This window comes from Pan paniscus, chromosome 7, assembly GCF_029289425.2.
Source record: "Pan paniscus chromosome 7, NHGRI_mPanPan1-v2.0_pri, whole genome shotgun sequence".
NCBI classification, from domain to species: Eukaryota; Metazoa; Chordata; class Mammalia; order Primates; family Hominidae; genus Pan; species Pan paniscus.
Genome location: NC_073256.2, coordinates 20,253,614 through 20,266,733, shown reverse-complemented (window position 1 = coordinate 20,266,733; position 13,120 = coordinate 20,253,614).

Sequence of the window (13,120 nt, the reverse complement as noted above, 5' to 3'; positions counted from 1 at the left end):
TTAAATGAATCAGGTAGCTATTCATTCACAACACTGATGGACATTGAATAATGAGGTCAGGGAATTGAAAAGGGTCCCCTGATCCCAAGCAGATTGGGAGCTAAGAACAGAACACATCAACTGAATCTTTACAAAATAGAATCGAAGCTTTAAAAGCTAGTAATTACAATTGGACATTTAAAAACATGTATTTATATTAGCATTAAAACATAACACACTTTGAGATAAAGTATTAGGAGTCAACGGCAGTTACTGGGGGCTACGAGAAGAGGAGGGTAAGGGGTTTTTGTATAATGGATACAGAATTCTCATTTTATAAGAGGATAAAGAGTTCTGGAGCTACGCAGGAGTGATGCCTGCACAACATTATGAATGTATTTACTCACATTGAACTTTAAACTAAAAAATAGTTAAGATGGTAAATTTTATGGTATGAATATTTTACCATAACAAAAAAAAGTTTTAAAATATTATGAATCAGAGTATTTCAAGGACTCATAAAACTATAAAGCATTGCTTAAAGAAATCAAAGAAACCCTACATAAATAGAGACATATATTGTGGTCCTGGATCAGAAGACTGGATATAGTTAAGAAATCATTTTCTCCCAATTTAGGTATTCAGTGCAACTCTAAGCAAAACTATCAGGTTCTTATGAAAATTAACAAACTGTGAATCCATCTGGTCCTGGACTTTTTTTGGTTGGTAAGCTATTAATTATTGCCTCAATTTCAGAGCCTGTTATTGGTCTATTCAGATTCAACTTCTTCCTGGTTTAGTCTTGGGAGGGTGTATGTGTCGAGGAATTTATCCATTTCTTCTAGATTTTCTAGTTTATTTGCATAGAGGTGTTTATAGTATTCTGTGATGGTAGTTTGTATTTCTGTGGGATCGGTGGTGATATCCCCTTTATCATTTTTTATTACAGCTATTTGATTCTTCTCTCTTTTCTTCTTTATTAGTATTGCTAGTGGTCTATCAATTTTGTTGATCTTTTCAAAAAACCAGCTCCTGAATTCATTGATTTTTTGAAGGGTTTTTTGTGTCTCTATTTCCTTCAGTTTTGCTCTGATCTTAGTTATTTCTTGCCTTCTGTTAGCTTTTGAATGTGTTTGCTCTTGCTTTTCTAGTTCTTTTAATTGTTATGTTAGGGTGTCAATTTTAGATATTTTCTGCTTTCTCTTGTGGGCATTTAGTGCTATAAATTTCCCTCTGCACACCTACAGAATGGGAGAAAATTTTCACAACCTACTCATCTGACAAAGGGCTAATATCCAGAATCTACAATGAACTCAAACAAATTTACAAGAAAAAAACAACCCCATCAACAAGTGGGTGAAGGATATGAACAGACACTTCTCAAAAGAAGACATTTATGCAGCCAAAAAACACATAAAAAAATGCTCATCATCACTGGCCATCAGAGAAATGCAAATCAAAACTGCAATCAGATACCATCTCACACCAGTTAGAATGGCGATCATTAAAAAGTCAGGAAACAGGTGCTGGAGAGGATGTGGAGAAATAGAAACACTTTTACACTGTTGGTGGGACTGTAAACTAGTTCAACCATTGTGGAAGTCAGTGTGGCAATACCTCAGGGATCTGGAACTAGAAATACCATTTGGCCCAGCCATCCCATTACTGGGTATACACCCAAAGGGTTATAAATCATGCTACTATAAAGACACATGCACACGTATGTTTATTGCGGCACTATTCACAATAGCAAAGACTTGGAACCAACCCAAATGTCCAACAATGATAGACTGGATTAAGAAAATGTGGCACATATACACCATGGAATACTATGCAGCCATAAAAAATGATGAGTTCACATCCTTTGTAGGGACATGGATGAAGATGGAAACCATTATTCTCAGCAAACTATTGCAAGGACAAAAAACAAAACACCGCAAGTTCTCATTTATAGGTGGGAATTGAACAATGAATACACATGGACACGGGAAGAGGAACATCACACACAGGGGACTGTTGTGGGGTAGGGGGAGCGGGGAGGGATAGCATTAGGAGATATACCTAATGTTAAATGATGAGTTAAAGGGAGCAACACACCAACATGGCACATATATACATATGTAACAAACCTGCACGTTGTGCACATGTACCCTAAAACTTAAAGTATAATAATAAAATTAAAAGAAAAGAAAATTAACAAACTAAGTATAAAATTTATATCTAAATGTAAATGACCTAGAATAATCAAAACATCTTTGAAAAAATGCAAAGTATGCGAACTGAATATAACGTGATTTTGAGATCTGTTATAAGGCTAAGTTAATCAAGTCAGTGTTGTATTCATGTAAACGTAAACAAAATAAACCAATGGAACAGAAGAGAAAGTCCAGAAATAGACCAAAAGATACATGGACAACTGGTTTTTGATAAAGATAGAAAGGCAATCTATTAGAGAAAAGAAGGCCTTTTCTACAAATGATGCTGGATATCCATACACAAAAATATTAACTTCAGTACTTTGTACTCCATAAAAATTATAACTTAAAGGAATCATAAGTTTAACTGCAAACCATAAAACCATAATTCTTCCATAATAAAACACAGGAGAATATTGTTTTGACCTTTTCAGGCAACTATTTCTTATATATGACACCAAAAGTAAGAATTCTGCTCTTTCGACAAAACTGTTAAGAGAGTGAAAGGAAAAGCCTCGGGATGGGAAATGGGATTTGCTAATATTGTATGCAATAAAAGGCTTAATTAGAATATAAAAAATCATGAAAATTCAATACTAAGAAAACAAACGCCCACTAAAAGTGGGCAAATGGTTTTAACAGACACTTCACCAAAGAGTACATATGGATGACATATCATTTTCTGAAAAAATCATCACAGTTTAACTTAAAATTTTACATCAAAGTACATTAACAGGCTTACAGTTTCCATTCTAAGTTGTAAAACCATGAAAGTCATCATCCCCCATTCTCACAACAGGAAAAAAGCCAAACTAACTGAAAATGAACAACTCTTCTTAGACCCATCAGAGAATCGGGGTCACAGGACAAACTACCTCCCTGAAAACCACGGGGTGGGAGACAGGTGAACATAGAGAATCAAAATTAACTGGAAGTAGAAGACACAGTTAGAGCCAGCAACTGCTAGAAACATTTAAACTGTAATTGACTAAGTGATGGAGGCTGAGCTGTTAACTAGCTGAGATTCAAACTCCCGGGGCTCAGGCTTTTGAGGGAGAGGCACCCACAACTTACCGAGTTTTACCTTCAGGGATTCCACTAGAGACTTAGGGTGAAGGCTGCAGAAAAGTTCCTTCCTGCTTCTGGCAGGGTGGCAGGAAAACTAACCATTTTGAAATACTATTTTAAATTAATATTTTATCAGAAGGTGCCTGACCTCGAGAAAAAAAAAAAAAACTATCCAATGCCAGCCCAATTCGCTTTCAACACGGAGAAGAAAAATATCCAACTCCAGCCTCAACTAGCCTGTTTGCCTCTTCTCAGGGAAGATTGGAGGTTGAGATTGGGGAGTAGAAGCTGAGAGTGCTTGTGAGGTCATAGCCCTGGGACACATCTCACTGAAATAGTGAGATCTAACATAGGATTATAGGATGTTCCCTTCTACCCACCCACCCACATTACCACCACTTTAACAGAGCCCCTGTGTAATGGCAGAAGAATACAACTTAAAGAACTGCAAGACTTAGACACTTCCCAAGAAGGAATATCTAGGGAAACCCACACACAAAAATGAGGGGTAAAAGATGCTAAAAGAAATTTTAGTCTCTGCCACCTACAACTATACCAAACAATAAAACAATCTAATTACCACTCAGATAAATGTAAGACCATCTGTTACATGTCTATTTACCTCAGCTCTTTTCACTTTGTAAATGTCGTCCAGTGTTCAACAAAGAAATGCAAGGTATCCTCAAAAAATAGTGTAATGAGACAAAGAGAAAATATCAAAACCAAACTCAGATATGGCAGAGATTTGGGGATTATCTGGCTTGGAATTTACAATTACTGTGCTCAACCTGTTAAGGGTTCTACTAGAAAAAGTGGGTAACATGCAACAGTAATGTAAGCAGACAGATGGAAATGTGAATAAGGAAACAAAACAAAATGCTAGAAACTGAAAATACCATAGCAGAAATAAACACTGTCTTTGATGGGCTCATCAGTAGACTTCACACATCTGAGGAGAAATCAGTGAACTTGAAAATATATCAATAGAAATTTCCCACATTGAAAGGAAAATAGAAAAAAAAACTTTAAAAAAGAACAGAATAGCACATAAAAGTGGAGCAATCTTAAAAGGTATAACAAAACCTATGATTAATAGGAAAAGTTGAAGAGGGAATGGAGAACAGTGCAAAAGAAATATTCAAAGTAATAATAGCCAAAAACTTTCTTAAATAAAAGACAGACACCACTAGGCCGGCCGGAGTCAGATGGTGAGCATAAAGTTCAATCCCTTCATCACCTTAGACCACAGCCAAAACTCCAAATGTCACTTCACTGGCCCCTCACATGTGCACAGGAACATCTTGCCGTCCCTGCTCTCCCAGCATGATATCCCAGCAAGGAGCTGAAGCAGAAGCACAGTGTCCACTCCATGCCCATCCTCAAGGATAAAGAGGTCCAGGTGGTTGGAAGACACTACAAAGGTCAGCCAATCAGCAAGGTGGTCCAGATGTACATAAATAAATGTCATCTACACGGAGTGGGTGCAGTGTGAGAAGAACCAACGGGACCGCTGTCTATGTGGGCATTCGCCCGAGCCAGGTGGTTATCACAGGCTAAAGCTGGACAAGAAATGGGAAAAAGTTCTTGAGTGCAAAGCCAAGTCTTGACAAGTCAGAAAAGAGAAAGGCAAACATAAGGAAGAACTTACTGAGAAAATACACGAATGAATAGAACCTGTTGTGTGATGATGGTTTACCTGTAGAATTTTAGCCTAGTGCGTGTTTCTTTGGCACTTTTGAGATGTCTCTGGAACATTTCGTTTCCCTGTTTTGTTATTGATCTATGGCTCTAGATCAGTAATAAATAGTTTAACAGACACTTCACCAAAGAGTACAAAGAGTGTCTGTTAAAACTCTAGATGTTGCAATTTTGATTAATAGGGTGATGAATAAAAATCGGAAATCTTTCCTAAGTCCAAGTGCTATTTGAATTGTTTTATAAATGAAATCCTCTATCCAAAACAAAAACAAAAACAAAAACAAAAACAGACACCAAACCACCCATACAGGAGGCTCAGAGAACATAATGTGGGGTAAGTAAAATCAATCAGTAAAAAATGCCCAGACAGATCATATTCAAATTTTTGAAAAGGAAACATCTTGAAAGCAGCCAGAAAAAAAGAGCATCTTAGCTAAGGAGAAACAAGGGTAAGAATTACAGAGAACCTCTTGTCAGAAACCATGCAACCAAAACAGTACCAGGTAAAATATTTAAAGTTTTGAAAGGGAGAAAAATTTACCTAAAACCTGTACCTTAAAAAATGAAGAGACCGGAAGGCTTTTCCTGACAAACAAAAATGGAGGAAATTTATGACTAGACAAGCTTATTATGTGGCTGTGGCAGGGGGCAGGATGGCATTTTCTATAAAACTGAAATCCTAATAAATAGCTAGTGAGTAACGTGCAAATGGGCATGGTACTTACAGAAACTTGGGATGACTTTTCCGATTTTTACAATAACCGTATTGATTCAAAACATCGTTGTCAGTGCTAAGGTCCTGGAGACATTGGCGAGTACAGCCCTGAAGTCAGTAGGGACAGAAGCACATGAATGAGTGTTGCTATGAGGTTTGAGATCTTCTGTAATATGGACAAGAACAGGAGGCTATAGAAGACTTCAGAGAAGATTCGTATTAGAGAAACTTTCCAGAGCCCTGAAATAAATGACGTGTCTGACTTTTCTCAGAGAGCATTTTAGGGAACAGCATATTTGTAGAAACGCCTAGAGGCAAAAGAGAGCTTGACAGATCCTTCAAGAAACTCAGGGTAGGACATCTGACTTTCACAGTGGAGAGCTGGTGGGTTCTAGCTGGAGGTAAGAAACACAGATGAAAGATTTTTAGTGAAAGCTGAATAGGTCAGTCCTGGCCATGCTGAATTCAGGGCCTAGGTAGAACCCAATGGTGAGGGAGCTTGGCAGGGAGTCTGATCCACAGGTACAGAAGCCTGGGGCAAGGGATGGGTTAGGCGCACAGACCTGAGATTAAGTAGCGTAGACAGACAGGATGGGAGTGGTTGATGTCAGAAAAATCAGTGAAAACAAAAAGAGGAAAAGAAGATGGAGTTTTGCTGAGAGCCAAAAAATAGCACTGCCTCTTCATTTGCTGTATGATGGCTAAATCCATGAGGTGACATATCTGTGCCATTAGGGTTTTTCAGAGGAGACAGGAGATGTTTCTGGAGAAAAATATAAAAGCACCTTCAGGAAAATGTTAATTTAAGGTATACTTTGTACCCATAAAATAAAATGTTTCATAACTAACCTGCACAATGTGCACATGTACCCTAAAACTTAAAGTATAATAAAAAAATAAAAATAAAAATAAAAAAAATAAAATGTTTCTTTGTTACTGCATCAACTAACACTGCTGGGCAGTTTTTCCACAGATCTTGAGGACCTGATTTGAAACACAAGCTATATGACATCATCTTAATTCCACGTGGGTGACCTTGAGGATCCAGAATGGGAGAATTGGAGAATGCAGCTGACACAGAGCTACAATGGAAGCCAGTGAGATCTGGACGGAGAAAAATCCTCCCATGAGCCTAACAGTTTCTGGACTCAGACAACAATCCTCTTTTCACATCAGAAGTCACAAATATGACCCACAAAATGTGCAGATACCTGGGAGAGAAGCCACTGAGTGCTGCAGGGACATTTCTGCAACAGAAATTCATATGTGGAGTGAAGATCAGTTACTTCTCCAAGCAATGCTGGGTACACCACCTAGTACTGTAGAACTGTTATATTCAAGGAATCCTCAGTCTTTGATCTTAAGGACTTCAATTAATGGGATAAGGGCCACTCACATTATGGAGGGGAACCTGCTTTCCTAATTCAACGGATCACAAATGTTCATCATATCCACAAATATCTTCACGGCAACATTCACCTTAGTGTTTGACCAAACTATCTGGCATCATAGCTTAGCCAAGTCTGTTGATAAATTTATCCATCACAAATACAACCTACAAGGTAGCACTTAGCATATTTTCCTAACTAGTGAATTCTTGGTTTGAAGTGTAGTCTGAAAAATACTGGTATACATGGCTAACTTTGTTGATAATTTCCACGTTAATACGCAACCAGAAATAAGGCTTACCCATTCCAAACAACTCACAGAGATTTTAAAACTCTAATAATGGCAATAATATTACTAAAGATAAATTAAATCTCATTTTTGGAGCTTAAGCTCATAAGAAACATCTTACACTACAGACAGTTCATCTTCCACATGTTTTTGTGTGATTTTGTCACCTATCATGTTTTTATGTATGATTATCAGCCTACAGCAGAATAAAGGACTCACTGGGTAAGTATATATAATAATTTATTCCAAATTTCAGCCAGTAATGAGAGAAACCCAACAATGCTTTACAAACTAATTGATATTTTTCTGATAATATTTAATAAATATTCCTCTCAGTTTATCATCAACTATGGCTGGCCTGTGAATGTGTATTGAAAAAGATAACGAACATTTTATCAGGATTAAATGTATGTAGCTTCTCTTTTATGATGGAAATTTGAACTTCCTTTTAATTCTAAGGAATAAAAGACAGTGTTGGGCATTATAGATACTATTATTTATATATAATCTGTATGTACTTATTATAACATTTTATGTTTGACTCTAAACTGGTCAGAATAGTTGAATTAGAAAAAGAACAAAAAAGCTTCTATTATTAGGCATGGTCCAAACATATACGAAAATGAGTATTATTTTCATCCATTCTGCAGTCTGATTAAGGAGCTTGGAGACATTTCAGGTCTTTAGGAATAACCATTCTTCTTCCAAATACTGCTTAGGGGTTGTGTAGATTCTTCAATGAATTTCATGTTAGAGGTTGAATTGTGTTCACCTGAAATTCACATATCGAAGTCTTCAGATCATGATTGTATTTAAGATAGGGTCTTTGAAGAGATTATTAAATTAAATGAGGTCATTAGAGTGGGCGCTAATCCAATAGGTCTGGTGGAAAAGACCTAAGGAGAGGAGACTAGAATACAGAGAAACACAGAGGGACGACCATGTCAGGACATAGGGAGAAGATGGTCATCTACAAGCCAAGGAGAGAGGGCTCCAGAGAAACCAACCTTGCTGACAGATACCTTGTATATCTTTTGTGTGTGTGAGAGATACTTTGTTATGGCAGCCCCAGGAAAGAGCTGAAGTCCATATCTACAAGTGAGCATGGATTTATCCCTCTAAGGATTTCAACTTTCCCATTTTAAACATGTCCATAATATAATTCTGCAACTTGCAGATATTAAGTTTTTGTCTACGTGTTGCAGAAGAACAAACTGAGGCAAAAACACAACCGAATGATTACTTCCGCATGCACAGAGAGCAGGGGAGCTGGCGCAGGAGCACTGGTTCCTCTCCAACACACAGATGTCCAAGAGGCTTGATATATTATTAGCAGGTGGCCCCATACCATTGTCAGTCAAGGGAAATACATTAAAACATACAGTTTTTTTTTCAATCGGTCATGGGGGATTGTCACGCAAATGTCAATATTTTAGACTTTCACAATGCCTTCCATGAACACATTCATTTGGATAACAATGGGAATAGTTTATACTATTTTAGAGTTTTAGAACTACAAAGACAACTAAGATAGCTTTTCAGAATTCTAAATATCACTTATAAGGGCATGGAAGAGGTTAATTCACATTTTGGGGGATACACAGCTCGTTACTGCTGCAAACAATGGCAGAAGATAGATCTGGAGTGACAATCTGATACTCTATAATGCAGCTCAGGTCATGGATTACCTCCTGTGCTAGCAAATATCATCACCATGCTAATTGTTCTCGAATATTATGCATCAGAATCACCTGCAGGATTTGTTAAAATCATACAATTTAGGGCTTTATCCCAAGAGTCTCTGTGTTAGCAGATCTGGGCTGGGGCTTGATAGTTTGCATTTTCCTAAGTTTCCAGGTCATGCCGATGCTATTGAGCCGGAGACCACCCTTTGGAACCACCTCTTATACTATGTTCATTTTATAATACACATCATCATTTCTTCTTTCGTATGCACCCAAACCCTCTAACATCATAATTGTCTCCTATCAACCTCACAACCACTCACATTTGCAACTGTAAATAGGCAGGCCTGGCTTTGAAGCAGGGAACAACGCTTTCTTGTAAGGCAAACATCGTCAGTAATGGATGTGCGGACTCTGTCTTCACCCCAACACTACTTTCAAGGTCTCCTGTGAGGTGAGGTATGCTTCATTCATCTGTTGAACAGCAAATCTTTTGGATTCATATTTTATTGTAGATGCAAACAAACAATACAAGATGATAATTGTTGTAACAGAAAAATGTGAAGAGTGTCAAATAAGCAAAGAAGGTAAAACAGAAGTCTTGAAGTTCAAAGACTGGAGTAGCACTTGACATTATGCTTAGGGAATGGAGAATGGGTGGGGTTTCCATAGGTTGACAAATTAAGAAGGAAATTTGTGAATAAAATGCCTAAAATGTAATTTAGTGGTTCAATTCACTCATTTACTCATTCATTTATTCATTCAGCAAATCTATTGACTCCCCCGGCCAAATTTTCACTAGATAACAAACTCTAAGGCATTAGGCATGAAAAATAACTGAGCACATATTTCCGCTTTCAGTGACAGGGGAAACAGCATTGTGAGTGTTTTAATGGTAATGTGGCCAGATTTCCTTTAGAATACTGTGGAAGAGTGATTAATTTGTCCTGAGGAAATTGGCATATCTTCCTAGGAGGGAAGAGTTAGTTGGAGAATATACTACCTTGGCTTTAAATCATTAACTATATTTACAATCGGAGTATGTAGCTAACATGAGCTAATTTTGCAACAAATAAATTCACACATGTATTAGGACTCAAATGAAATCTCATGGTTATTCTTGTTAGACAACACTAAGCTTTCTCTGCCAGGGTGATACATGGATCCAGGCTCCTTCCATGGTGTAGTTCTGGGGGCCTTCTGGCCCTTCACACCACCTGTGTCCACCCGGCAGAATGAGAAATGACAATTTAGAGCGGCTGTGGCAGGTGCCTATGAGCTGTTCGGTTCTTCTGCTCACCTTACGTTAACTAGAAATGAGTCATGTGGCTACAACGAACTGTAAGAGAGAATTGGAAATGTAGTGTAGTTGATCCAGGGAGAAGAAGACATCCAGGATTTGAGAAAAGGATACTTGGTATAATAGTAGGTGCAAATGCCTGGAGTTACAAGGAAAGCTTCCAAAACAACAATTTCCTTAATTACAGCTCAGCCGTTTGCTGGGCAAGCTGTGCAACAATTACATCACCAAGAATTAGAAGTGCAGCTAAGTAGAGTGACTTAGGTTATGCATTTTAGATTAATTCTAAGTGTAAGGAAAAATTAATCAACACACTGTATGCTAATGAGTTATTGTTGGTCTTAGAAATCTCATGAACAAAGTTATATGTTATAAGCAATTTCAGGATATATTTGTCATCATTTGATAGAGCAGCAACCCTAACACAGACCTTACATGTATCTACTGAATGTAGTCTGTGCACTTGTGGGGAAATGGAAAGCAAGCATGTTAAGTGATGTCCCTAAAGTCACACAACCAGATAGAGCCAGATGTGGAATTTAACCTACATTCCTTGAACTCTGATGATTTTTCCTTCTACCATGTTAGAAGTTACAGAGAGGCTTTACAGAACCCACAGAAGCTAGAAGCAGAGATGGGCACTAAGTCTGCATTTTCCTACAGGAATTTTCCTGCTTGGTGCTGGGTTTTGCTCAAGAATCAGAGGTATCTGATATTTGTAAGATTTTCTTTAAATAAAGATGCACAGACTGTTAGTGGAAGATTTTGCAAAAAGGTAATGAAAATCCTGTGAGTGAAAGGCATTGATGGAGAAACAGGTTTTCCAAATCTAGTGGGACTTTACCATAATGTCACTAGCAGCTGCAGACCCATAGGAATCTCAGGGGACCCAGCCAGAGCCATATGCTGGCACCTGATCCTATCCTGAGGGAGCCCAGTGTTCCAATGAAATTTTGATTTCTTGGCTGATTATGTAAAATTAACATGTGTATCTGTGGTAGTAATATATATTAACTGAATATTAAACGTTAGTAAGACTGGCATATACATATATACAGAAATGGTTCCAAATGCAACTATCTGTATCTATATTAAGCTCTATATGAGTTCATAGCGAGGTCTGCAACTTGAATCCGTACCTCATGCACCACTGTAACCTCCTCTCATTGCTTGTATGTAACCTCCCACTGCAACAGTAGGAAACCAGGCTCCCATAATCCACTACTCATTTACTTAATTGTTTACTTCCAGTATAAATTTAGACTGGTTTTAGAATTGTTTATACATATCCCCAGGCTGGACATGAAGACTCACACCTGTAATCTCAGCACTTAGGGAGGCCAAGGCAGGTGGATCCCTTGGGTCCAGGAGTTCAAGACCAGCCTGGGTGACATGGAGAAATCCTGTCTCTACAAAAAAATGCCAAAATTAGCTGGGCATGGTTTTGCATGCCTACAGTTCCAGCTACTCAGGAGGCTGAGGCAGGAGGATCAATTGAGCCTGGGATTTGGAGGTGGCAGTGAGCTGAGACTGCATCACTGCACTCCAGCCTGGGCGACAGAGTGAGACCCCACCTCAAAAGAGAAAAAAAAATACATATTCCCACAGTGGAAAACAAATTACTCTAAATGTTGAATGCACTAAAGTGTACTCTATTTATTTATTTATTTATTTTTACAGTCTAGCTCCATTGCCCAGGCTGGAGTGCAGTGGTGCGATCTCAGCTCACTGCAACCTCCACCTCCTGGATTCAAGCAATTCTCCTGTCCCAGCCTCCCAAGTAGATGGAACTACAGGCGCCTGCCACCACGCCCTGCTAATTTTTGTATTTTTAGTAGAGACAGGGTTTTACCTTGTTTATCAGGCTGGTCTCGAACTCCTGACCTCAGGTAATCCACCCACTTCAGCCTCCCAAAGTGCTGCAATTACAGGCGTGAGCCACCGAACCCGGCCTAAAGTTTACTCTTTATGCAGTAAAGTTCTATGGGTTTGACAAAAGTGTCACGTGGCCACAATCATCGTTTCACATAGCATAGTTTCAGTGCCCTTACATTTCCCCTGTGCCTCACCTAGTCAGCCTTCCCCCATACAAAAAATGGAACCTTGGCAACACTGATGTGCTTAGCGTGTGTCTATAGTTTGCCTCTTCTAGAATGTCATGTAAATGAGATATATACAATACAGCATCTCACACTGCCTTCGCTAACTCAGCAATGCACATAGGAAGTTCATTCACGCCTCACTGTGTAACGTACTTCAGGACTCCAATTTACTTATCCTTTCACCTATTGAAGGGCCTCTTAGATGCTTCCAATTTGGGGCAATCATACAATAAACTGCAAGAAACAGTTACAGCCTATTTTTTAAGCGGACATAAGTTTACAAATCATTGGAGTAAATATCTGAGAATGCAACTAATGTGTAGTATGGTGAGAATATGCTTAGCTTTATAAGAAACTGTCAAGCTATCTTCCAAGGTGCTGTAAGAGTTTGCATTTCCACCAGCAATGAATGAGAGAGTCCCTATTGTTTCATATCCTTATCAGTAGTTGGTATTGTCAAGATTTCTGGTTTCAAGTAATTAATAGATGTGTAATAGCATCTCATTGTTGTGCTAATTTGCATTTCCCTGATGACAAATAATGTTAAGCTTCTTTCCATGCTTGTTTGCAATCTCTGTATCTTGTTTGGGGAGGTGTCCATTTAGATGGTTTGCCTACTTTTTAATTGAGTTTGTTTTCTTATTGTTGAATTTGAAAAGTATTTCTTTGCATAGTTTAGATAAAAGTCCTTCATCAGATAT